The sequence below is a fragment of the Mercenaria mercenaria genome, chromosome 11, assembly GCF_021730395.1.
Source record: "Mercenaria mercenaria strain notata chromosome 11, MADL_Memer_1, whole genome shotgun sequence".
Classification (NCBI taxonomy): Eukaryota; Metazoa; Mollusca; class Bivalvia; order Venerida; family Veneridae; genus Mercenaria; species Mercenaria mercenaria.
In genome coordinates, this window is record NC_069371.1 from 20654817 (window position 1) to 20679718 (window position 24902).

Consider the following 24902-nt stretch of genomic DNA (forward strand, 5'->3'; position numbering starts at 1 on the left):
TAATTGTTATGCATATTTTCTTCATAACCTTATAAAGTAGAATACTTGACGATATCAGTTTCCCCTGTTGGTGTACGTCCGTATTTTCACTATAATGCAAATGTGATAGGAAAAATTCGGACAGTTTTTTTATTTTTTATTTTTGGTGTTTTGGTACTTTATAAGCTTTAAAATACAATTGTTAAAGAAATTAAACACTGAAAAATGATTTTGAACAATTTTATATAATGCTTAGATCGATGGTAAACCTGAAATAGATTTTTAAACCTGATCGGAGTAAATTGCTAGTGTGTCGATGTTTATACAAGAATGGAAAAAGAGTATTGTAGTTGTCTTTGAGCACGTTCCCTGGTGTCATATTTATCATAACGTCATTGGTTTTTTGAATGGTGTGGACAGGGGGTGTCATTAATTGTTTTGCATATTTTCTTCATAACCTTATAAAGTAGAATACTTGACAATATCAGTTTCCCCTGTTGGTGTCCGTATTTATACCCATGTCCGTATTTTCCCGGATGTACCCTACTTTAGAAATATATACAAATCGCTGCCTTAGGACGGCTACCTCAAAAATAAAGCATTTACCTAAAAACAATGTTAAGGTAAAAAGCTTCTAGTAATAGGACATAAAATTCTGTTTCAAGCTTGATACATCTTTAAATAATTATTCAAGGATACAAATACAGTGTTAAAAAGCCTTTAAGATCACAGTAAATAGAGACTTCATGGAAATGTTAATTCTGAATATAAATTTATACAAATTATAAAAACTTGCTTTGTTGTGAGTATTTTTAACATAATCTAAAGTATTTTCTGAGATGTTGTTCAATGCATCTTTTTGTCAGGAGTGTAACATATTTATCATAGTACAGCGCATATGTTCTTTTTTCATTTACAATAGTATACCTGGCATCAAATATTTTACAGCATCTTGTGCAAGAGCTATTCAAGTACATAGGTTGAACACTTTCAAGGTTATAACAAGATTTGACCACCTTTGAGTCCTCTTGTTGGAAAGTATTTATACTCCAGTGAAATGTTTACACAGAATTTTTCTCTATTGTTTAACATTTTTTTCAAAAGTTCAAGTAAGCTTTCATGAAGCATTGTTGCAAAGATGGTGTATTGAAATGATAAATTTATTAGAAGAATTCACTTTATGAAAGTCTTTCTGAAATAGATATTTCAGGTCAGGAGTGTAACATTTTTTTGTAAAAATAGTAGTAAATTGACAGTGCATTACTTTTTTTCTAAAGTTTGTAAAGTTTTGAAACTTTTGGTATATAATTAGTATATATCAGTTAAGAATACTTCCAGTTGGTCATTGTCTTGTCTTAATATTCAGCCTTCTATCATAACTTTTTGATCCAAACTTTAAAAAATAGGAGTCATTTAATTAAAACAAATTCAATTATTTTTAAATTTAAGAATGTATCAAATGAAATATGGCATTTTTTTCTAGAATTGGTATCACTCTAATGAAATTATTTGCTGGATATATGATTTAACACATGCAACAACACTGTCTTGTTTTCTCAAAAGAATATATCAGTATTATTATTTTTTCCAGTTCAAAAGTACAAATAAAATGTTGATTTATTCAAAATATGCTGTGTTATAAAAAAAGCAATCATGGATCGTTGAATTTGAATGAATATACAATAATTCTAAAAGGGAATTCAAATCTTTAACACAATTTAAATTTTGACCCCCTATGTCACACCAAAGAGCTATAAAAATAAATAGATTGGCAACTTGAAAGGCATATAGAGCAAATCTCGCCAACATCCCGTGACAACTAAATGAGATCTCGTTTACCGGAAGTGAAGCGTTCTCAACGCGCCATTTTGTATGCGAAAGAAATTATTTATCGGTAAATTAATTATCACCGTATGACCACGCTTTTTTGATGGTAAGAAACGTGTAAACTATTTTGTGTCTTGAGACTATTTCACATTATTGTTATTTAAACTAATTTTGTTTTAGAAGCTAACATGCATTTTAAATGTAGTTTTAAAGGTACAAATTGTAACTATATGCTCGCCGATGTTTGTTTTTACTAAGATAACGCCGATTCACCCTCTGACACGAGATCACGCGAGATTACAGCCAGTTGCAATTCTGTGTATTTTATACTTCTTTGGTCACACTTTTGCCTCATTATTTTTGACTTTACCCATTTACCTGTTTGATAATTCAGACTTACATTGATTATGCAGTAAAACTAATGTAGTTAATTTAGGAAAACTCCTTTTTATTTCTTTAAAGTTAGTAAAATTCTTGTTTTAAAACAGAAAGTTGGAAAATCCCATTTCTAGTTTTTCTTTCAAATATCAGAAGGATAACTCTTAAAGCAATAACAATATAAACTGTTCATGCTTACTGCCCTTTATCACAAACATCTTTTTGCAATATACTGGAGTGTTAAACTAGTATAAACAAGATAAATTAGTTCTTATGCCATATCAGCTTTCCACTCCCTGTTACTTGAGTGACTTATAAAACAAAATTATGTTGCAGCTATCAGTGTTTTGTTACATTGTAGATTCTGCTTGCCAGTGCTCTTGTTGACACACATTTTTTTGTGTTTTAACACACTAAAGTGACTTTATTTCCAAATGACCCCAAAAATAATTCTGAATGTGTCAATGGCGATGCAGATCATGATGAGTGCAAATTTTGCTTATACAGTAACTGTTGTATAAATTAGAAATGTCACAGTAGTGACGAATACCCCCACAATACGGTCTTGTCACAGAAGAATTGCAACCAGAAGAAAGACATTGCCACAAGAAGGTGCAATTTAAATCAAACTTGACCTGTATTTTATGATGTATTTTGAGTTAATGTCCGGCAACCATGAGCTTGACAAATTTTAAATTGGAAAGGGGCCATAACTAAATATAAAATTGGTGGTTTGTAGCCAAATGGAACTTTACCTGTATTTTATGATGTTACACCTGTGTACCAAAAACATTTAAATCTGTCAAGAAATGTCACTGGAGTATTTAATGACCCCAATGAATATTGCACAATAGCAGCATTATAGCTTGAGTCTGTGTTAAAAAATATCAAATAATAAGAGAGGTACAGTTGCTGTGGCATCTGAAAGGAAAAGCTTTAAAAATATACTCCTTAGAAACAATGAGCTGGATTTCAAAAATATTTTATAGAAATGATCTCTAGGTGACCCTCTACCAAGATTGCTCTAGCTGTTATATTGTAGTAAAAAATATGGCAGCCAGGGGGCAGGCTTATTTTAGCTAGATGGCTATATTGTAGACTTCAAAAATCTTCTTCTTCAAAACTACTGGGCAGTGACCATGAATGTGACCTACTTTCTTAATATTTTAGTATCATTTTGACATTTGAAACATGTAGCTCATATTAATCAGGTGCGTAATCCAGTACTTGCCTTGTCAGGTGGGGAGAACGAATTTGACTGGTCAGTTCTTTTTCCCCCAGCATATATTTGACCTGTCAAGTGGGGAGAAGAAATTAACTGGTCAGTTCTTTTCCCCCCAGCATATACTTGACCTGTCAGGTGGGGGAAGAAATTGACTGGTCAGCTCTTTTCCTCCCAGCATATACTTGTCCTGTCAGGTGGGGGAAGAAATTGACTGGTCAGTTCTTTCCCCTTAACCAGTACTTGACCGGTCGGGTAGGGAAATGAATTTGACCATTCAGTTCTTTCCCCCCTAGCCAGTGCTTGACCTATCGGGTGAGGAGAAGAAATTGTTCAGTCAGTTCTTTTCCCCCTACTAGTATATACTTGACCTGTCAGAAGAAATTGACTGGTCAGTTCTTTCCCCCTTTGCATATACTTGACCTGTCAGATGGGGGAAGAAATTGGCCGGTGAGTTCTTTCCCACCCCCACCCCAGCATATACTTGACCTGTCAGATGAGGAAAGAAATTGACTGGTCAGTTCTTTTTCCCCCAGCATATACTTTTTATAAATGACTGTAGGGGAAAAACCAAGACCACTTTTCTGTGGTACAACATAGATGTTACCGTCAAATTTTAAGTGTATTTTAAGGTATCTTTAGCTGGTAAGGTGTTTTTTTGTGGACTTGGAATTTTAACAAAAGAATTACAATAATTACTACACAACCAAAGAAAATAGGGCCAAAGGTCCTTCTTTTAGTTTGTGAGCAGTACCAGGTCCATGATCTTTCTCATGTGGTGGGGGATCTGCAATGTCTGTGACACATTTCTATTATTTTTTTTTTAATTTCTGCATCAGTTTTTCAAACGGTAAATGATATTATCAGATATATGTTGAAGTGGAAATTATTTGCTAGTTATTCCTACAGCTTATTCACAATTTATCTGCCTCAACAAACCATATTTTATGCGTACAGTTATGTTATGTAACCAAAAAACGTACTTATACTTCATGAATGCATTTCCTTGATATAATCCACAAATGAGTGTCACTGTTATGTAATTGTTTTTGTCATATAGCTTATTTGCAGCATTTCTTCTCTCAGTTATAATCCCTATGTGTCATGTAACAGTAATATTTCATGATTTCAGATGGCGTGCTCATGTGTTGTTTACAAACACAACAACTTATGCATTCAATTACTTTTTTATCATGCTTCATCGCGCATTATTATTAACTTGTAACATACTCTCCAATGTAGTAATCACACGATGTACGGACGACTCTATTCTTTAAATTAGCAAACTTGAGATAAAAAGGTAAACTATGTACTTACCTACTTTCACCTATACCGGCCATTTTGTTTTGACATACCTTTTGCTCTCGCTTAAAATGTCAATGTACCCAGACACGTTCGACCCCCTGTGATTGTTGGCACAGATTGAAGTGTTGTTGCAATCATTTTGTGGTGGAGAAAACAGAGTGTCCAAAGGAAAGCATCCAATCTTAGTGTCCGTAGATCAGTCTCACCCACTGAGAAGGGGAAGGGGCAGGGGTCATGGTAATCATAAGGAGATCATTACAGCTATATGGCTTCAGGAGATTATAAGATTCTTTCACTGGTTGTAGGTGCAGATGGGAATATCCGACCTCGAGGGTAACTGTTTAGGCGGTAACGAGGCTCCCTGTCGAGTTACCGCCTAAACAGTTACCCGAGAGCCGGATATTTCCATCTGCACCTACAACCAGTGACAAAATCTTTTTCTTGCATACCGATTTCAAGAAATAATAATAAAAATAAAATCAATCGAACGGCTCTCTTTTTAGAACTATTTCTTATAACAGTGTATTTAAACAAAGCGCGGGAAACCAACGTCCGTAAACAGGAAAGACGTCATGACGTTTCAAAACAAATAACAATGTTTAGTTCCGGTTTTGTTTTATCAGTTGAAGCGTAACGTTATGAATATTTGATAAAATAACGTGATTTGAATCGAAAAATATACTATCAGGAACCAATAGGAACTGTAAAGGTATTGGATTTTTATTCCGTTTTTTAATTAAAATATAAATTACTACATAAATCTTCTACATATATGTAGTTCGTAATACGTCATTTAAAGCACGAGAGTCATCTTACACCTCGGGGTGTAAGATGGATTTTTCCAGCACCGGTAAAAATACCGGAAATCCCCGTCTGGTATGCAAGATCAACTGTAAGAGTGAGGTTGGGTGCGCACCATAAACCGGTTTAAGCTCCCCAGTGGTGTTTTTGCCACTGACCGTTCCAAGGCGGTGCCCCACTGTGTTCCTTTGTTTGTTCGTTTTGTCCTTATGTGTTGGCTTTGTGTGTGTGCGCGCGCGTGTGTGTGTGTGTGTGTGTGTGTGTGTGTGTGTGTGTGTGCTTGTTGTGTACGCGTCTGCGTGCTGTGGGTTTCGTTTTGGGGAGGCTGCGTGTTTGGTACGTGGCATTCCCTGTTTGATATTTGTCTTTGTTTTTTATCTTGAGTTGTTAATCTTAAGTGCTAGTTCTGTAATTTCAGTGCTGAGGATCCCAGTACAGTAACTGTTCCTTAAAAAAAAAAGCTTTGCAACATTTTAAGTATTATTGTTTCTTATTACACTGTATTCTTAGTATCTCAGTATAGAATATTTGTATATACAGAGAGATACAGATCTTTCCTGCAACTACATGTATTGTACTGGCAAGTAAGATTGAGCAGATGACGGATATAGACATGGAAACATGACATTGTATCAAATACGAATGTTGACATGTGTCTGTCATAAAAGTTTTGGTTTCAAGGAGGGTCACTGTAAAACACCAACTTTGCTACAGTAAGAAAATTTGTAACAGTGACCTTTTTTAGCTCATCTGTCACGAAGTGACAAGGTGACCTTTTGTGACCGCCTGATGTCCGTCATCTGTCGTGTGTCAACAATTTGTAAAAAAATCTTCTTCTCGAAAACCACTGGGCAGAATTACACCAAACTTTACAGGAATGATCCTTGGGTGGCTCTCTTTCAAAATTGTTCAAAGAATTGAATTCCATGGAGAACTCTGGTTGCCATGGCAACCAAAAGGAAAAACTTTAAAAATCTTCTTCTCAAACACCAGAAGCCCTAGAGCTTAGATATTTCGTTTGAAGCATTGACTAGTGGACCTCTACAAAATTTGTTCAAATCATGACCTCCGGGGTCTAAATCGACCCGCCCCAGGGGTCACTTGATTTTACATAGGAAAATCTTAAAAAATCTTCTTAAAATAAACCAGAAGGCCTACAGCTTAGATATTTCGTTTGAAGCATTGACTAGTGGACCTCTACTAAATTTATTCAAATCATGACCCCTAGGGTCAAAATTGACACTGCCCCAGGGGTCACTTGATTTTACATAGGAAACTCTTCAAAAAATTTCTAAAAATAAACCAGAAGGCCTAGATCTTAGATATTTGATATGTAGCACTGCCTAGTAGACTTCTACAAAATTTGTTCAATTTTCGGGGAAAATACATTATAACTTTTACAGGTACTGTATATCCTGTACTTTGTTGGTGCACTGTAAAAAACTCAAATCTAGCCAAAGATGATACATCAAGGCTGGCAATAAAGTCATCTCAAGTTCAAGGTAGATCTCTGTGACATCCAGCTGATCCCAGTTCTATTCAATGGTTATGATTCATTGCATGATAAGAAAGAACATTCTTAGATCAGTGTATAGGAACATAATTTCAACTACTGTTGCAACATATCCGATACAAAGATATGAAACATGATGTTCACTTAAAATTTATCAGTGACTTGACATAAAAATATATCATGGTTAACTTTATTATAATTTTTCTACAAAATGCTCACAAAAATGGCCTTTGGAATGAGATTCTAACATTTTGCACATTATATTAAGGGTTGTGCTTGTTTTGTATGCTGTTGCTCAAATTTTAATGGGATATTGTTTGAAATACTGCCATGTTTATTCTTCGAATTTGATTCCTGATTCTTGAAATAATTTCATGTATCAGAAATTTAGATTGATATTTTTATGGAGGTTAAAGTTCAATATCATTTTTCCTGTCCAGTCTTTAACATTGTAATCCATGAAGGGACAAATGTATCCCATAATAAGACGATGTGTCTTGCTTAACACACTGACCCTTAGCCCAAAGGCCAAGGTCTTTCAGAAGTCAAAGTCTTTCAGAAGTCAAAGTCTTTCAGAAGTCAAAGTCAACAGTGTTTTTTCTTCTGTCCAGTCCATAACTCTCATTGTTGACATGATTATAATAGCATTTGGCAGAGATGTATCCCATAATGAGAAGACGTGTGATGCATGACATGCAGATCCCTTGACGACAGTAGTGTTTTTTTTTTCTGTCTGGTCCATAACTCACAAATGTGTCCCATAATGTAATGATGCATCTTATGCAACACCAAGACCCTTGCTTAAATGTCACGGTCACACTCTGTGGTCAGAGGTCATTAGCTTTTTTGCCTATCTGGCACATAACTTATCCATCAAGGGATTTTAATATTACTTGATACAAATGTTCCCCATAATGAGAAGATGTGTCATACACCACACCCAGATTCCTAACTCAAAGGTCAAGGTCACACTTGGAGGTCAAAGTTCAATAGGATTTTTTTTTCCTGTGTGGTCCTTAACTCTGTACTCCATCAAGAGATTTTAAAATTTTGGCCCAAGAATGAGACAACTTGTAATGCACAACACCCAGACCCCTAGCTCAAAGATCAAGGTCACACTTGGAGGTCAAAGGTCAATTTTTTTTTCCTGTCCAGACCATAACATATAGGTTATAAAATATTTTACCAAACATTTACCCAGATATTATATATCATATTATATATAGATACCACTTCAAATGAAGCTGTATGAGGGGCATGTTCTTTTTTCAAAAGTAGTTTCTTGTTTTAATTTTTACAGATTGCGTTGAAATTCAGAATATGTGTCCAAAGTTGCTGCAACAGTGATATTGAGACCAGTCCATTTAAAGTCCAGCCCAAAAGTGTTCTTTCTTGCTTTGAAAGATTGTAAGTTCTTTATATTATGCTTTGTAAAGTTCAGAAATTGAAAAGAAGAAAAAAAATCATATTAAATATTTACATTGTGTTGTAAATTTATGTTATCTGATGTTTGATTTAACCATTTGTTTCTAAAATGTCCTGAGTATGTGTAATTGTGCTTTATGTAGATCCAGAAGGAGCAGTTGCAAAGACAATAAGCGTGACAACAATAATACACAAATGATAGACAACACTATTGACTAAATCAATATGTCTCCCCCACTACATGTGAGAGACATAATGATAAACAAGACATAACAGTTAATAACTTTTATTATTACACGGCTTAGTTAAACTTAAATAATACATCATAATCTGCAGTGATTTAAATCTAATGTGCAAAAGTATTGTTTTCTTTTTCTGCACATGTGATATTATCAGTAATTTAATATCACATGTGCTACAATGCTGCAAAGATCAATTTTGAGAATTGAATTATTTTTAGCTCACCTGAGCACGAAGTGCTCAAGGTGAGGTATTGTGATGGGTCATGTCCAGCGTGCGTCGTCTGACAACATTTGCCTTGTGAACACTCTAGAGGCCACAGTTGTGACCCAATCTTTATGAAACTTGGTCAGAATGTTTTTCTTGATGCTTTCTAGGTAAAGTTTGAAACTGGGTCATGTTGGGTCAAAAACTAGGTCACCTGGTCAAATCAGAGGAAAAACTTGTGAACACTCTAGAGGCCACAGTTGTGACTCAGTCTTTTTGAAGTTGGTCAGAATGTTTGTCTGGATGACCTCTAGGTCAAGTTCGAATCTGGGTCATGTGGGGTCAAAAACTAGGTCACCCAGTGAAATCAAAGGAAAAGCTTGTGAACACTCTAGAAACCACAGTTGTGACTCAATCTTTATGAAGCTTGGTCAGAATGTTTGTCTTGATGATCTCTAGGTCAAGTTTGAATCTGGGTCATCTGGGATCAAAAACTAGGTCACCTAGTCAAATCAAAGGAAAAGCTTGTTAATGCTCTAGAGGCCACAGTTTTGACTCAGTCTTTATGAAGCTGGGTGAGATTGTTTGTCTTGATGATCTCTAGGTCAAGTTCCAATCTGGGTCATGTTAGCAAAAACTAGGTCACTAGGCCAGATCAAAGGAAAATCTTGTTAACACTCTAGGAACCACAATTTTAGTTTGAAACTCATGAGAATTAGTCAGAATCTTTGTCTTGATGACCTCTAGGTCAAGTTCAAATCTGGGTCATATAGGGTAAAAAACTAGGGTCACCCAGTCAAATCAAAGGAAAAGCTTGTGAACACTCTAGAGGCCACAGTTTTGACTCAATTATTATGAAGCTTGGTCAGAATGCTTGTATAGATGATCTCTAGGTCAAGCTAGAATCTGGATCATGTTGAGTTAAAAACTTGGTCATCCGGTCGAATCAAAGAAAAGACTTAGGTACACTTAGGCCATGGTTGTGATTCAATCTTTATGAAACTTAATCAGAATATTTATCTTGAAGATCTCTAAGTCAAGGTCAACTCTGGGTCATGTGGGGTCAAAACGTAGGTCACCAGGTGAAATAAAAGAAAAAGCTTGTGAACACTCTGGAGGTTACTTTTTTGCTCCAATTTTCCTGAATCTTTGTCAGAATATTTGTTTTCATGAAATTTTGGACAAGTTTGAATCTGGGTCATGTGGGGTCAAAAACTAGGTCACAAGGTCAGATCAAAGAAAATGCTTGTTTACACTCAAGAGGCCATGTTTTTTGGTCCAATCTTAATGAAAATTGGTCAGAATATTTATCTTCATGAAATCACTTGGTAAAACATGTTTTACTCAGGTGAGCGACTTAAAGCCATCTTGGCCCTCTTGTTTCAAGTGTTCTGGCATGTGTGAACCTTGCTGATTTTTAGCTCACCTGAGCCAAAGGCTCATGGTGAGCTTTTGTTACCGCTCAATGTCCATCAAACCTCACAGGAAAGATCCATAGGTGGTCCCCTTTCAAAATTCTTCAAAGAAATGACTTCCATGCAGAACTCTGGTTGCCACGGCAACCAAAAGGAAAAATCAAAAAAATCCTCTTGTCCAAAACTGCAAGGCGTAGAGCCTTGATATTTTGCATGTGACATCATCTAATGGTCCTCTATGAAGATTGTTCAAATTGCCCCTGGGGTGAAAAGAGGTCCCACCCTGGGGGTCCCAAGTTTTACATAGACTTAAATAGAAAAAAACTTTAAAAATCTTCTTGTCTAAAACCACAAGACCTAGGCCTTTGATATTTGGTAAGTAGCATAACCTTGAGGTCTTCTACCAAAATTGTTCAAACAATAACCCCTGGGTGAAAAAAGGCCCTGCCCTTGGCGGTCTCAAGTTTTACATAGACTTATATAGGAAAAAACTTTAAAAATCCTCTTGCCTGAAACTGCAAGGCCTATGCTTTTGATATATGGTATGTTGCATTGCCTTATGGTCCTCTACTAAAATTGTTCAAATTATACCCCTGGGTTGAAAAGAGGCCCAGCCCTGGGGGTCCCAAATTTAAAATAGACTTACATAGGGAAAAAAATCATCTTGTCTGAAAGTTTAAGGCCTAGACCTTTGATATTTGGTATGTAGCGTTGCCTAGTGGGTTTCCAACAAAATTGTTCAAATTATTCCCCTGGGGTGAAAAGAGGCCCTGCCCTGTGGGTCATTTGTTTTATGAGTTATATAGAAATAAATACCCTTAAAAAATTCTCAGATCATTTTCCTAGACTGTTTAATTATAATTACCTGATGACATATTTACTGGTTTCAGGTTGTCTGTCTGTCTGTCTGTCTGTCTGTCCGTCCGTAGACACAATCTTGTGCGCACCATCTCTCCTCATCCCCTTGACACAATTTAATGAAACTTCACACAAGTGATCAGTAACAACAGTAGTTGTGCATGGGGCATGTTAGGTTCTTTCAGAAAAAAAAATTGCAGAGTTATGGGACTTTGTTTTTTGTTACTATATTATAAACATAGACACAATCTTGTGCGCACCATCTCTCCTCATCCCCTTGACACAACTTAATGAAACTTCACACAAGTGATCAGTAACAACAGTAGTTGTGCATGGGGCATGTTAGGTTCTTTCAACGACAAAAATTGCAGAGTTATGGGACTTTGTTTCTTGTTAACATATTATGTACATACAGTCTGCATATGCAATCTTGTGCGCGCCTTATCTTCCGAACCCTTGCACACAATTTAATGAAACTTCACACAAGTGATCAGTACCAACCCTAGTTGTGCATGGCGCATGTTACGTTCTTTTAGATAAATATTCTGCATAGTTATGGGACTTTGTTTTTTGTTACTATACTGTATACATACAGTCTATATACATACAGTCCACATAATTATGCAATCTTGTGTGCGTCAAATTGCAATGTACTGTGTCAGTGCATGTGGGGTGTACATTCATCACCTTTAGTGATAGCTCTAGTTAGTTCAAACCTGAAGTAGTTGTTCCACATCGTTACCCACATCATATGAATTATGCCCCCTTTTTGCTTAGAATATACTTATATAGTGTTTTGATACACTTTATCTTTACCTCTCTTATTACTTGATACATGTATTTGTATACATTTTGTTTTCAATATGATGTGGCAAAGTCTAGAGGCAAAATCTGCAAAGGCTGTAAAGTCAGATATGGTCGTTCGTCCTGACTGAGATTGTATGAACATGATATTTGTGTTTTACATTAAAATCAAAAGTTAGTGAGGGTAATTTGCTTTGTGATAAATGTTACGGGATTCAAGCTTCCTCCTTGTCTAACTCCATCTTAAGGGAAAGGCAATCAAATAATAATGCCAGCACTTCAGAACTAGATCCACCATCATCCCCTTCTTCTGTGAAATGCCTTGTGTGTCAAAAAGACAGACATAGATATAAATCTGTCAATATGACAAAGCATTCGCCAAAACAGAGAACTAACATATTTTTATTAAAACAGGCATTATTATTACTTATTATTTAAGTTTTGAATGTCACCAGCAAAAGTAAAACCACCCCAAAACACATGACAAACTCATGATAGCTTTGACAGATGCTGCATCTGAGGCATGGGACACGGAAAGTGCATGACTCCTCATGTGATGGTAATGCAGAATAACATAAAGATGATGAAATATCAGAAAGTTGAACAGAAAACATAACACAAGGAGTAAGTATACACCAGGCCCTTATATTTGATTGCAAAGTCTGTATCTTTTCCCCATTGCTTTCACCAGGACAGCAACGCTAAGAGAGTGTAAAAGCTGTTTGACAAAATCAAATTAATAGCAACTCAGAATTAAAATATGCTTTTACGAGTCAGGTACAGTACATTTCATTGAGCATAATCAACAAAAATGAATTGAAATTGTGAAATAAGAAAATTTGGTATTTTCTGCATTTTTCTCATGTCTTTTTCTGCAGTCAAGGGCAAATAAGTCACTTCTCAGGCAAAGCACAGAAAAATCCCCATAATTCTACAATGTTTAGTCATTAACAAGTATTCTCAATAAATGGGATTTGTCTCTCTTCTTGTATTAAGAAATGTTGTGGTTTTTCGCAAAGTTGGTAGATGCAAAATGTGCAAGATTCTACAAAGTGCATATGAAATGGCAAATTTTTGTAAAGGTATGCTGCAGAATCAAATGTCCTACACCATGTCAGTATGTGTTTATAGTGTACACATTATACTCCTTTACTTTTAGTTCAGCTGATATATAAACCTTGAAATTCACCTATTTGTTATGTAAGGCATGACAAGTATGGAATTACCCCACCCACACTTTAGACATAATTCTCTCAAAACTGAAGCTCCGATTGGCTAACTATTTATGGGATATAAGGCCCATTCATAAGGCTAACTGTTAACAAAAATATATCAAAATCTGTTTGTACCAGGAAAACAGCCTTATGGAGACCGCCCCTTTGGATGACATATACAGTTTTGTACTCTGATCGTAAAACTGACTTTCATTAACCATGAATATGACCTTCTGACCTACTTGCTAATATTTTAGCATCAGTTTACCATTTTAAACATATGGCTCATATTACTCAGGTGAGCGATTCAGGGTCACCATGACCCTTTTGTTCATGATTTGCTGTCTGTGCTAAAATTTTTGAAACAACCTCTATCAATTTTTAAATAAAAAATGTGATCATTGGGTAGAAAATGATATATCTAAGAAAAATGAGTGTTTCATTTAGAAATAAGAAACTTATTGCCATTTTTCGAATGTCACTGCTGTTGGTTTAGGCATTGACACAACACTAAAATACGCATATAAATACAGAGGTTTTTCAGTATACAAATGTCTCACCTAAACCAACCATATTGCTTGAAACATTTTACAGCAAATTCGCTACAATTTCAGAGTGCTCCCTTGTAAATACTACTGTTTTCATTTTATTGCTGTTCTGAAATTTTAATTTGGACTGCACTGACGTATACAAGAAAAGAAAAATTTCCAGTCTTCTTTGATGTTCTCAGAATATCAGATGTTTAAATACAATAGCTGTAAACAGAGTCTATAACAACCTTAGATGAACTGTGTGTATCTCATATTGGCATTTAGTTCTTTTTGCCATTTTTGTAAAGTTTTGAACTGGCGATTAATAGCTTTTTCTGCTGATATCTTTTTCTAGCACACTCGTCTAATCAGTTTTATCAGCTGAATGCTGCAGCCGGCTGTTTTAGAAAGTTTGTAAATTTTCAGGACTTTTGTGTCATATGATAGATGAACTGAGATTCCAGTAGTCTAAATATACAGTGGACATTGTATTAAAGGACCACATAAGGGATAAAAAAGTATCTTAATAGAATGGACTGAAAGTTAGAAAAAAAATCAAGATATATGTTGATATTTCATGTGTACCAAGGTTAAAACTATTAAATATTGTACAAGATTGGTTTGCTTGACTAAGAAAGGGTATTTGGATATATTTGCAGTTAGACTGTGGCAGAATATTTCACACTTGGTCATTAAATTTTAACAGATACATTTGCAGGCAATTTTACCTGCTTAGGCAGGTTTCATGTAGTTGCTGGTCGCATAAGGAAAAACTCGTTCAATGGGATGTGCTAATGTACTAAAAATATTTTGGAGGGATTTCAAATGGTCACTTGATAAAAACATTTTGTTAATACATGTGGTGCAATATATATGTAGTGTATATAATTAGATAGTAAGAAATGATTAATGGTTTAAATTTCGATGTCTACATCAAACACCTTCATGAACTTTTAATTCTAATTGCTGTATCATTAAAAGCGAGTATTAAGTTAAGAAATTAATTAGCCAGAGTGAAGATTTAACTTCTGATAATGGTTTGATTTTGCAATTGGTCAAGCTGTTTCTCAAACTGTTGCAACTTCAAAGCTGGATGTACGTATGTAACAAAATGAGTAGACCTTTTAAAATCACGGCATTTTACGCAATCTTCATCATCTTCATAATTGAAATGACTTAGACAACGTAGAAACATCGTAAAACTAAAATAATTTGTGAGTCTAAACTTGTGCTGAATCACAGAGAATGACTTATGGTATGCAGTTGTATTTGTCCAAATCACTCCTTACATTTAAATATTGGAAACTTCCAAAAACCAGACTTTCCTTCTGGTCTCGCTGGTGTGTGGTTTCTGGAAGTTACACTGTAATAATTTGGACCAATGTTTACAGTTGAGAAAATAATTTTTGGCCATAAATTTGACATTTTTGAAAATCTTTTAAAATTCAAGAAGATCCTACTACCACTTACTGGGCCTCCATGCCGAAGTAGGTAAAGGTCGCAGACTTAGAGTCACTTTCCTCTGACCGATGTAGGTTCGTTAGCCTCACTCGGAGCATTGAATTTTTCACATGAGGAAGCCATCCAGGAAGATCGGTGGTTCTACCCAGGTGCCCACTTGTGATAAAATAATGCACGGAGGGGCATTTTGGGTCTTCCTCCACCATTAAAGCTGGAAAGTCACCATATGACTTATACTTGTGTTGGTGCTACCTTAACCCCCACCCCCACAAAAAAAACATACACACAAAAAAAACTACCACTTTGACCAGGATTGGAACATGTGACATGTCTGCCGTAAGGCTTACATATTTTTATTGGGGTGGGGATTATTGATGAAATCATGTTGTTGTAACTTTTTGTCTGAATGTTATTATGAAGAAGTAACTAACACACAATATTTCTGTACTGTTTTTAGGACCATCTGCTGCTCCAGTGAATGTTACACCAGTCCCCTTGAATTCTGAGGAAATACGGATGACCTGGATACCACCACCTTCAGTGACACAGAATGGAGATCTGTATGGATACAGGGTATGATGTTTACATATTACATGTCTGTATTGATTTGGGGAAAACATTCTTACAGAGCAGTTTGTATATTTTACTGCATAACAGTTTAGGGACTAACCTGTAGTTACGGAATACACAGAGCATATCTGATTTTTGTAAATATGGCCATTTCCATTTGATATATTGAAGAAGTGTAATGACTAGATTTTCTTGATATACATTATTAGAAATTAATGGCAAAAATTATACCCTTGCAAACATTTCTACTTTTACAGTATAATATTATCATTATGTAATGTACATGGCTATAACAATGATATTGGACACCAGTCTGAGAAGTGCAGAATGTGATTGGTTGGTTTTTATTAAGAACTGACCAATGGCAAGCCTTCAATCTGAGACTGCTCTCCAACATTCTGAGACTGGTCTCCAATATTTTGAGACTGGTCTCCAAACTCAAGTTTTATCACCTTGGTTTTGATGTTTGTGATGAGTTAGAGTTGTAACCTTGACAGAAGTAATAGAGTCAGCACCCAGCACTATATCGATGTGATAGTAACTTTCTTCTTTATATTTCAAATACCTTGTTGGCATAGAACAGACCTAGAGAGCACAGCCAGGCATGCTCAAATGCCTTGAAACATTTTAGTCCTAACACTATTGCCAACAACCACAAGGGACAAACCCTTACAAGGTTCTCCAGTAGGGGCCTTCTGTATAGCCACTGCAATACTTGGTCACTTGTTAGTTCTGTCACATAGAAGATAAAAGGTACAGTGAGTAGTAATTTAAAGGATGAAATTAATGTAAATAACCATTATAAACTTTTCAAACAAGGCTTTTAAGTGTATATATAGATCATCTTTGGTGATAGCTCTAGTTTCTTGCCAAGCAAATCACATTTAGCTGAGTGGGAGAGAAGGGGTAATGTTCTCTTGTTGCTCAGTAAGAATGTGAATGCTCTGCATAAGAAAAGCTGGTAGCTAAAAGGTCTCAGAGCTTCACTGCAGTGCACACAGGTAAGGCTGGTAGTAAAAAGCTGGGGGCAAGGTTACTGAGCTGCATGGCAGTGCACAAAGGCAAAGCTGACAGCAAGGATACCAAGTTTCATGGCAGTGCAAACAGGTAAGGCTGATAGTAAGATGCTGAGAGAAAGGTTACCGAGCTGCATAGCAGTGCACAAAGGCAAAGCTGACAGCAAGGATACCAAGCTTCATGGCAGTGCAAACAGGTAAGGCTGTTAGAAGAGTGGTCACCAATGCTGGTAGCAAAAGTGTCACCATGCTTCTTGGCAGTGCACACATGTCCGAGTTACTAAGCGTAATGGCATTGCACACATGTAAAAGTGGTAGTAGAATTACAGTTCTACATGGCTATGGACACAGGGAAAGCAGCAAAGTAGTAAGGCTTATTGATAGTGCACACAGATAAGCAAGAATCGTAGCAGTACACATAGTAAATGCTGGCAACAAGGTCACAGAGATTCATAGCAGTACACATTGTCAAGGCTGGCAGCAAGGTCACAGAGATTTATAGCAGTACACATAGTCAAGGCTGGCAGCAAGGTCACAGAGATTCATGGCAGTACACATAGTCAAGGCTGGCAGCAAGGTCACAGAGCTTCATAGCAGTACACATAGTCAAGGCTGGCAGCAAGGTCACAGAGCTTCATGGCAATACACATAGTCAAGGCTGGCAGCAAGGTCACAGAGCTTCATGGCAGTACACATAGTCAAGGCTGGCAGCAAGGTCACAGAGATTCATAGCAGCACACATAGTCAAGGCTGGCAGCAAGGTCACAGAGATTCATAGCAGTACACAAAGTCAAGGCTGGCAGCAAGGTCACAGAGATTCATAGCACTACACATAGTCAAGGCTGACAGCAAGGTCACAGAGCTTCATAGCAGTACACATAGTCAAGGCTGGTAGCAAGGTCATAGAGCTTCATGGCAACACACATAGTCAAGGCTGGTAGCAAGGTCACAGAGCTTCATGGCAGTGCAAACAGGTAAAACAAGTTGTAAGAAGATCACAGAGCTTCATGGCAGTGCACATAGGTAAGTGTGTAGCAATAAAGTCACAGAGCTCCATGGCAGTGCACACAGTTAAGGCTGGTAGTACATAGATCACAGACCCTCATGGCAGTGCACACAGATAAAGCTGATTGAAAGAAGATCACAGAGTTTCATGGCAGTGACAGGTAGCAGGAAGTCACAGAGCTTCATGGCAGTGCACACAGGTAATGCTGATGGCAAAAAATAACAGAGTTTCATGGCAGTGCACACAGGTAAGGCAGGTAGTATTAAGGGCATGGAGCTTCATGACAGTGCAGACAGGTAATGCTGATTGCAAGAAGATCACAGAGTTTCATGGGAGTGGCTGGTTGCAAAATGTCAAATAGCTTCTTGACAGTGCACACAGGTAATGCTGATGGCAAGAAATAACAGTTTCATGGCAGTGCAAGTAGGTAAGGCATTTAGCAAGAAAGTCACCGAACACAGGTAAGGCAGGTAAGGCAAGTAGTAAGGCCATAGAGATTCATGGCAGTGCACAAGATGGCTGATGGCAAGAAGATCTCAGACCTTCATAGCAGCGCACACAGGTTAGGCTGGTAGCTTAAAGATCACAGATCTTCATGGCAGTATATACAGGTAGCAAGAAGAGCACAGAGCTTTATGGCAGTGCTCAAGGTAAGGCTTTTGGTAAATATATCACAGAGCTTCATAGCAGTGCATGCAGGTAAGCTTGTAGTAAGAAGATCACAGAGCTTCATGGCAATGCATGCAAGTAAGCCTGTAGCAAGAAAATAACCAAGCTTCATGGCAATGCAAGTAGGTAATGCATTTAGCAAGAAAGTTACCGAACTTCATGGCAGGGCATACGGGTAAGGCTGGTAGTAAGAAGATCACAGAGCTTTACAACAGTGCACATAGGTGGGACTGGTAGCAACAAAACCACAGAGTTTCATGGCAGTGCACACAGATAAGGCTGGTAGCAAGAAAATCAGAGATGAGATTCATGGCAATGCATACAGCTAAAGCTGGTAGCAAGAAGATCACAGAGCTTCATGACCGTGCAGGCAGATAAGGCTGGCAGCACAGTCACAGAGCTTCATGGCAGTAGAATCAGGTAAGGCAGGTAGTAAAAAGATCTCAGAGCTTCATGACAGTGCACACAGGTAAGGCTGGTAGCAAGAAGATCATAGAACTTCATGGCAGTGCAGGCAGGTAGCAAAAAAGTTACAGAGCTTCATGGGAGTACAAGTAGGTAAGGCTGGTAGCAAGATCACAGAGCTTCATGGCAGTGCACACAGATATGACTGGTACGAAGGTCACAGAGCTTCAAGGCAGTGCATATAGGTATAGTTTGTAGTAAGAATGTCACTGAGCTTCATGGCAGTGTACATAGGTATGGCTGGTAGCAAGATCACAGAGTTTCATGGCAGTGCTCACAGATATGACTGGTACGAAGGCCACAGAGCTTCAAGGCAGTACATATAGGTATGTCTTGTAGTTAGAAGATCATAGAGCTTCATGACAGTTCACACAGATAAGGCTGGTAGCAAGAAGATCACAGAGCTACATGGCAGTGCACTCAGGTATAACTGGTACGAAGAAGGTCACAGAGCTTCATGGCAGTGCACACAGATAAAGCTGGTCTGAAGGAAGTCACAGAGCTTCATGTTAGTGCACACAGGTAAGGCTGGTAGTAAGGTCAGCAAACAACAGTGCACATTGATAAGGAAGGTGACAAGTTTATGTCATTTCTAATGATCTTTTAGGCAGCTCAGTAGGTCCAGTACTAGATATGGCAAATTTTCTTGATGATAATAGTTTTCACTTAAAGTAAAATGTTGTAGATGCCTTACAGCCACTTCTTATGCAGGTTGCTCTCTGTAAGGTTTTGTTTCTCACAATTGTTGTTTTAATGTTTTGTATCAGTTAGAAATACCATATAGTGTAACAGGTAAATATAAATTATTTAATTTAGAAATATTTTAATGTTTTTAACTCCACTATATGGAGAATAGTGGGGGGGGGGGGGGGGGGAGGTGCTATTCTACTCGCCCCGGCGTCGGTGTGAGCTGTCTTGGTTAAAGTTTTTCGGCAACCTTTGTTTTTCTGTCATATCTTTGTTACTGTTGCTTATATTTTACTGTAACTTCACATAAACATTTTCTAGCATACAAACAAAGTATGTGCAGGGGCTGGGCCCATTATACGTAAGGTCAAGGTCACCAAGGTGTTAAAGTTATGTTATTTTAAAGGTTAAAGTTTTTCGGCAACCTTTGTTTTTCTGTCATATCTTTGTTACTTTTGCTTATATCTTACTGTAAGTTCACATAAACATTGTCCAGCATAGTTTGTGCAGGGTCTGGGCCTATTATACCCAAGATCAACTGGCGACAAAGATGTTATACTTGGAATTATTTTCATGTTAAATTTCTGGAATTATTTTCATGTTAAATTTTTTTGAAAGCTTCATTTATAGACATATCTTTGGTAATATATCTTTACCATCATCACCTGCATGTGTGGTAACAGTCCCAATAGCTCTAATATGTGTTCTTGACAGAATTATGCCCCTTGCTGTATCTTCCTTTTAAAGTAGAGGTCTCTTATTCAGACATATATTCATTTTACTGTCAAATCGCCGAATAGTGGAGCGCGCTGTCTTATGGACAGCTCTTGCTTTTATTTGACATATGAAATAATTAAATAGGAATTATAATTTTCAGAGCAATGTGTCTAAGTTATATAAGATGTCCAGAGATGCAGGTTCTTGTGCATTCATATAACCCTAATTGGTATTGACAGTCAGGTGATACAATACTGATGCCGAGGTCCGAATCCAGGAACAGGAAAATGTGGAAATCTGACTTTATGATGGAGTATTTCTGACCTGGTGTCATAAATATTGGTAAATGTTTATATTAAACTTTACAACAAACACAGTGAAATGATCAGTAACCAGAACCCAATTCTGTGCTGTTGATTTGATAAAATTTCCAATTTTTTTTTATTTGTACTGGTGTTTAAACAGATTGACAATTAATTAAAAAACTGGAGTGAATATTTAAAGCATTATGTACAGAATTTAAAGCTGATGTTGTTATACAGTGTATTGTGGTATTGGTAGGGTGATATTCAGAAAAGTAAACCCAGATACAATTTTTAACAAAGCAAGTTATGCTCACATAAATTGGCATAAATGGTGGCAAGCTGAAAAATCAAAAATAGTCACTTAAAAGTAAAGAAAAGCACAATGTTTAAACAGTTCATGAATTCAACATTTTGATATTAATGTTGTTTATTTTTTGTGCAATATTTTACTAAGGTATGTGAAATTCTATTTGTATTTATTTCATTGTAAGTTTTCTAAAATTGTGATGCAGGTAATAAAAGTTTAAATAATCATAAAACTTAAAAAATATTACTATGCAAAGACATGTCCTTAAATTAAGAATTTTTAACCAGATACTTTTTTTTTTTTTTTTCTTAAAAACGTCAGTAATTGTCATTCATTCAGGATAGTGTTTTCTTGCACACCGGACTGGCGTTTCCGGTGATTTTACTCATGCCGGCAAAACCCATCTGGCACCTCCCATGCCAGATGACTCTCGTGCTGTTAATGACAACTAGTGGTTCATGCACTGATAATATATTGTTTATGTAAAAATACGGAAAAAGCAGGTAGATCTACCTTGAAATGTTAAAACTTAAGTGGAACTTTGTTATTGTGCGTAACGCAAAACATCATGACGTCACTTCTGCTTACGGACGTTAATTTCCCGCGCTCTACTATAAGAAAGTGCTACAAAGAAAATATTTCTACCTGTTATTTGTAAAATACGATATACAAGAAAAATAATCTGCCAGAATAAAATGCTAACATGTAGACGATGTGCAAGAAAAAATATCAGTCATGTGTTTACGAATCAGATGGCAAGCCTCATTACCGCCCAATGCGCAGGTGCCCTCGGGACGGATATTTCTATCCGATTCGTAAACACATGACAGATATTGTTAGTATACCAGTCTGTGAATTCATTCAAAAGTGTTTATAATTTTTAATTTTTAAAATTGCATGTACAAATAAGTTATACTGAATGGGTAAAATTGTGTGGGATTTTTTGCATGAATTTGAAATTTTGACTTTTTTTTTTTTTTTACTTTCAAATGGGACAGTTTAAATGTATTTCAGTTCACGAAAGGTTTTCTATGATATTGTTACTGTAAAACATACTAATTTTATCATGAATAAAGAAAGTCTTATTTTACAAAAATTGCATTTCTTCCATTTAAATTTTACAATCTTGGATATCTCAGTTTGCCTCCATTTATGTCAGTTTTGTAACATTTTCCAAAATCTAATCTGATACAAACATTCTGATGTATAACATTGCTTGTTAAAATTGTGCCTGGCCAAAGTCACCCAACTACATTGTATATGTAGTAAAGCTTTTTGAAGTGTTGGTCGCCCAGTTCTAAATTGATGTAAAATAGAAAGAGTTTTGCTGTAATCTATTTAACATACTCGTGAAATCTCTGCTTAAATAACAATAAATAAACGGCTAGGGGTTTAGTAGCTAGGCATCTAGACTCGGAGTCAGTCTTGTAATCTATCAAAAAATACTGAAATTTAAAGGATTCCAATGAAACTTTAGGCATGAGAAGTTGTGTCACGCACAGGAGTCAGGTTTGTACCTCAAAGACCAAGGTCACAGATAAGGTTATTTCACTTCATGGATGTGTGTCTTTTACTTTTGACTTCTCTTGTTCATTTTTTCAAAAGTTACAGAATATTTGTATATATAAGTATATATTCTTCATGGGAATACTGTTCTTATGAATTTTAAGATTTCATGTCTGCACACAGCAGCAAAAAAAGTATGCTGACAATATTTTATGATTTTATAGTATTTTGTATTTAAAATTCAAACCATTTTTCAGGTAAACTTCGTTTACAGATTTTCAACAACTATCAGCGACCTAAAAGGAAACTTGTAGCGTAGCTATACTAAATATAGGACCCACAGGAGCAGAAAAGTTCACAAGATTACAGATCCATATAATGTATGATGACATACTGCCCCAGATTTATGTCTGAAGATAAAACTGACAGATCTAGATTTAAGTTTTAAAAATGATTCTGACTTGAGACTGCATTTATATTGTTTCAATCAAAGGCTTTTTTTTCTGTTTTTGTATTTTATAAAAAACATAATTATCATAGTCTGGGAAATAATAATAAGACAACTTTTTATGGCAAAACAAAGAAACATTACCAGTAGGTTTTATTATTGACAGGTTTTTGGAGGTTACTGTCGAAATGGCTATTTCATATCTTTTGATAAAAAAAATTATTGAATGATTGTAATTTTTTACCACATTAACTTCTAGTAAATAAGAAGATTGGAATTGTTTCCTAAGCAATTTAAGGTAATGAAATTAGAAAAGTTAATTAGATTCTAGTCAAGATATAGATTATGTTCAAACATTTATGTTCACTTAGTCAAGATATAGATTATGTTCAAACATTTTTGTTCACTTAGTCAAGATATAGATTATGTTCAAACATTTTTAGCTCACCTGTCACAAAGTGACAAGGTGAGCTTTTGTGATCGCGTGGCGTCCGTCGTCCGTCCGTCCGTCCGTCCGTCCGTGCGTGCGTAAACTTTTGCTTGTGACCACTCTAGAGGTCACATTTTTCATGGGATCTTTATGAAAGTTGGTCAGAATGTTCATCTTGATGATATCTAGGTCAAGTTCGAAACTGGATCATTTGCGGTCAAAAACTAGGTCAGTAGGTCTAAAAATAGAAAAACCTTGTGACCTCTCTAGAGGCCATATTTTACATGAGATCTTAATGAAAATTGGTCAGAATGTTTACCTTGATGATATCTAGGTCAAGTTCGAAACTGGGTTACGTGGGGTCAAAAACTAGGTCAGTAGATCTAAAAATAGAAAAACCTTGTGACCTCTCTAGAGGCCATATTTCTCAATGGATCTTCATGAAATTGGTGAGAATGTTCACCTTGATGATATCTAGGTCAAGTTCGAAAATGGGTCACATGGGGTCAAAAACTAGGTCAGTAGATCTAAAAATAGAAAAACCTTGTGACCTCTCTAGAGGCCATATTTCTCAATGGATTTTCATGAAAATTGGTCAGAATGTTCACCTTGATGATATCTTGGTTAAGTTTGAAACTGGGTTACGTGCGGTCAAAAACTAGGTCAGTAGGTCTGAAAATAGAAAAACTTTGTGACCTCTCTAGAGGCCATATTTTTCATGGGATCTTTATAAAAATTGGTGAGAATGTTTACCTTGATGACATCTAAGTCTAGATTGAAACTGGGTCACGTGCGGTCAATAACTAGGTCAGTAGATCTAAAAATAGAAAAACTTTGTGACCACTCTAGAGGCCATATTTTTCAAGAGATCTTCATGAAAATTGATCAGAATGTTCATCTTGATGATATCAAGGTCAAGTTCAAAACTGGGTCAGGTGCGGTTAAAAAGTAGGTCAGTAGGTCTAAAAATAGAAAAACCTTGTGACGTCTCTAGAGGCCATATTTCTTAATGGATCTTCATGAAAATTGGTGAGAGTGTTCAGCTTGATGATATCTAGGTCGAGTTCGTAACTGGGTCATGTGCGGTCAAAAACTAGGTCAGTAGGTCGAAAAATAGAAAAACCTTGTGACCTCTCTAGAGGCCATATTTTTCATGAGATATTTCATGAAAATTGTGAGGATGTTCATCTTGATGATATCTAGGTCAAGTTCAAAAGTAGGTCATGTGCCTTCATAAACTAGGTCATTAGGTCAAATAATAGAAAAACCTTGTAACCTCTTTAGAGGTCATATTTTTCAATGGATCTTCATGAAAATTGGTCAGAATTTTTTATCTTGATGATATCTAGGTCACATGTGCTCAAAAACTAGTTGTTCACTTAGTCAAGATATAGATTATGTTCAAACATTTTTGTTCACTTAGTCAAGATATAGATTATGTTCAAACATTTGTGTCCACTTAGTCAAGATATAGATTATGTTCAAACATTTTTGTTCACTTAGTCAAGATATAAATTATGTTCAAACATTTTTGTTCACTTAGTCAAGATATAGATTATGTTCAAACATTTGTGTCCACTTAGTCAAGATATAGATT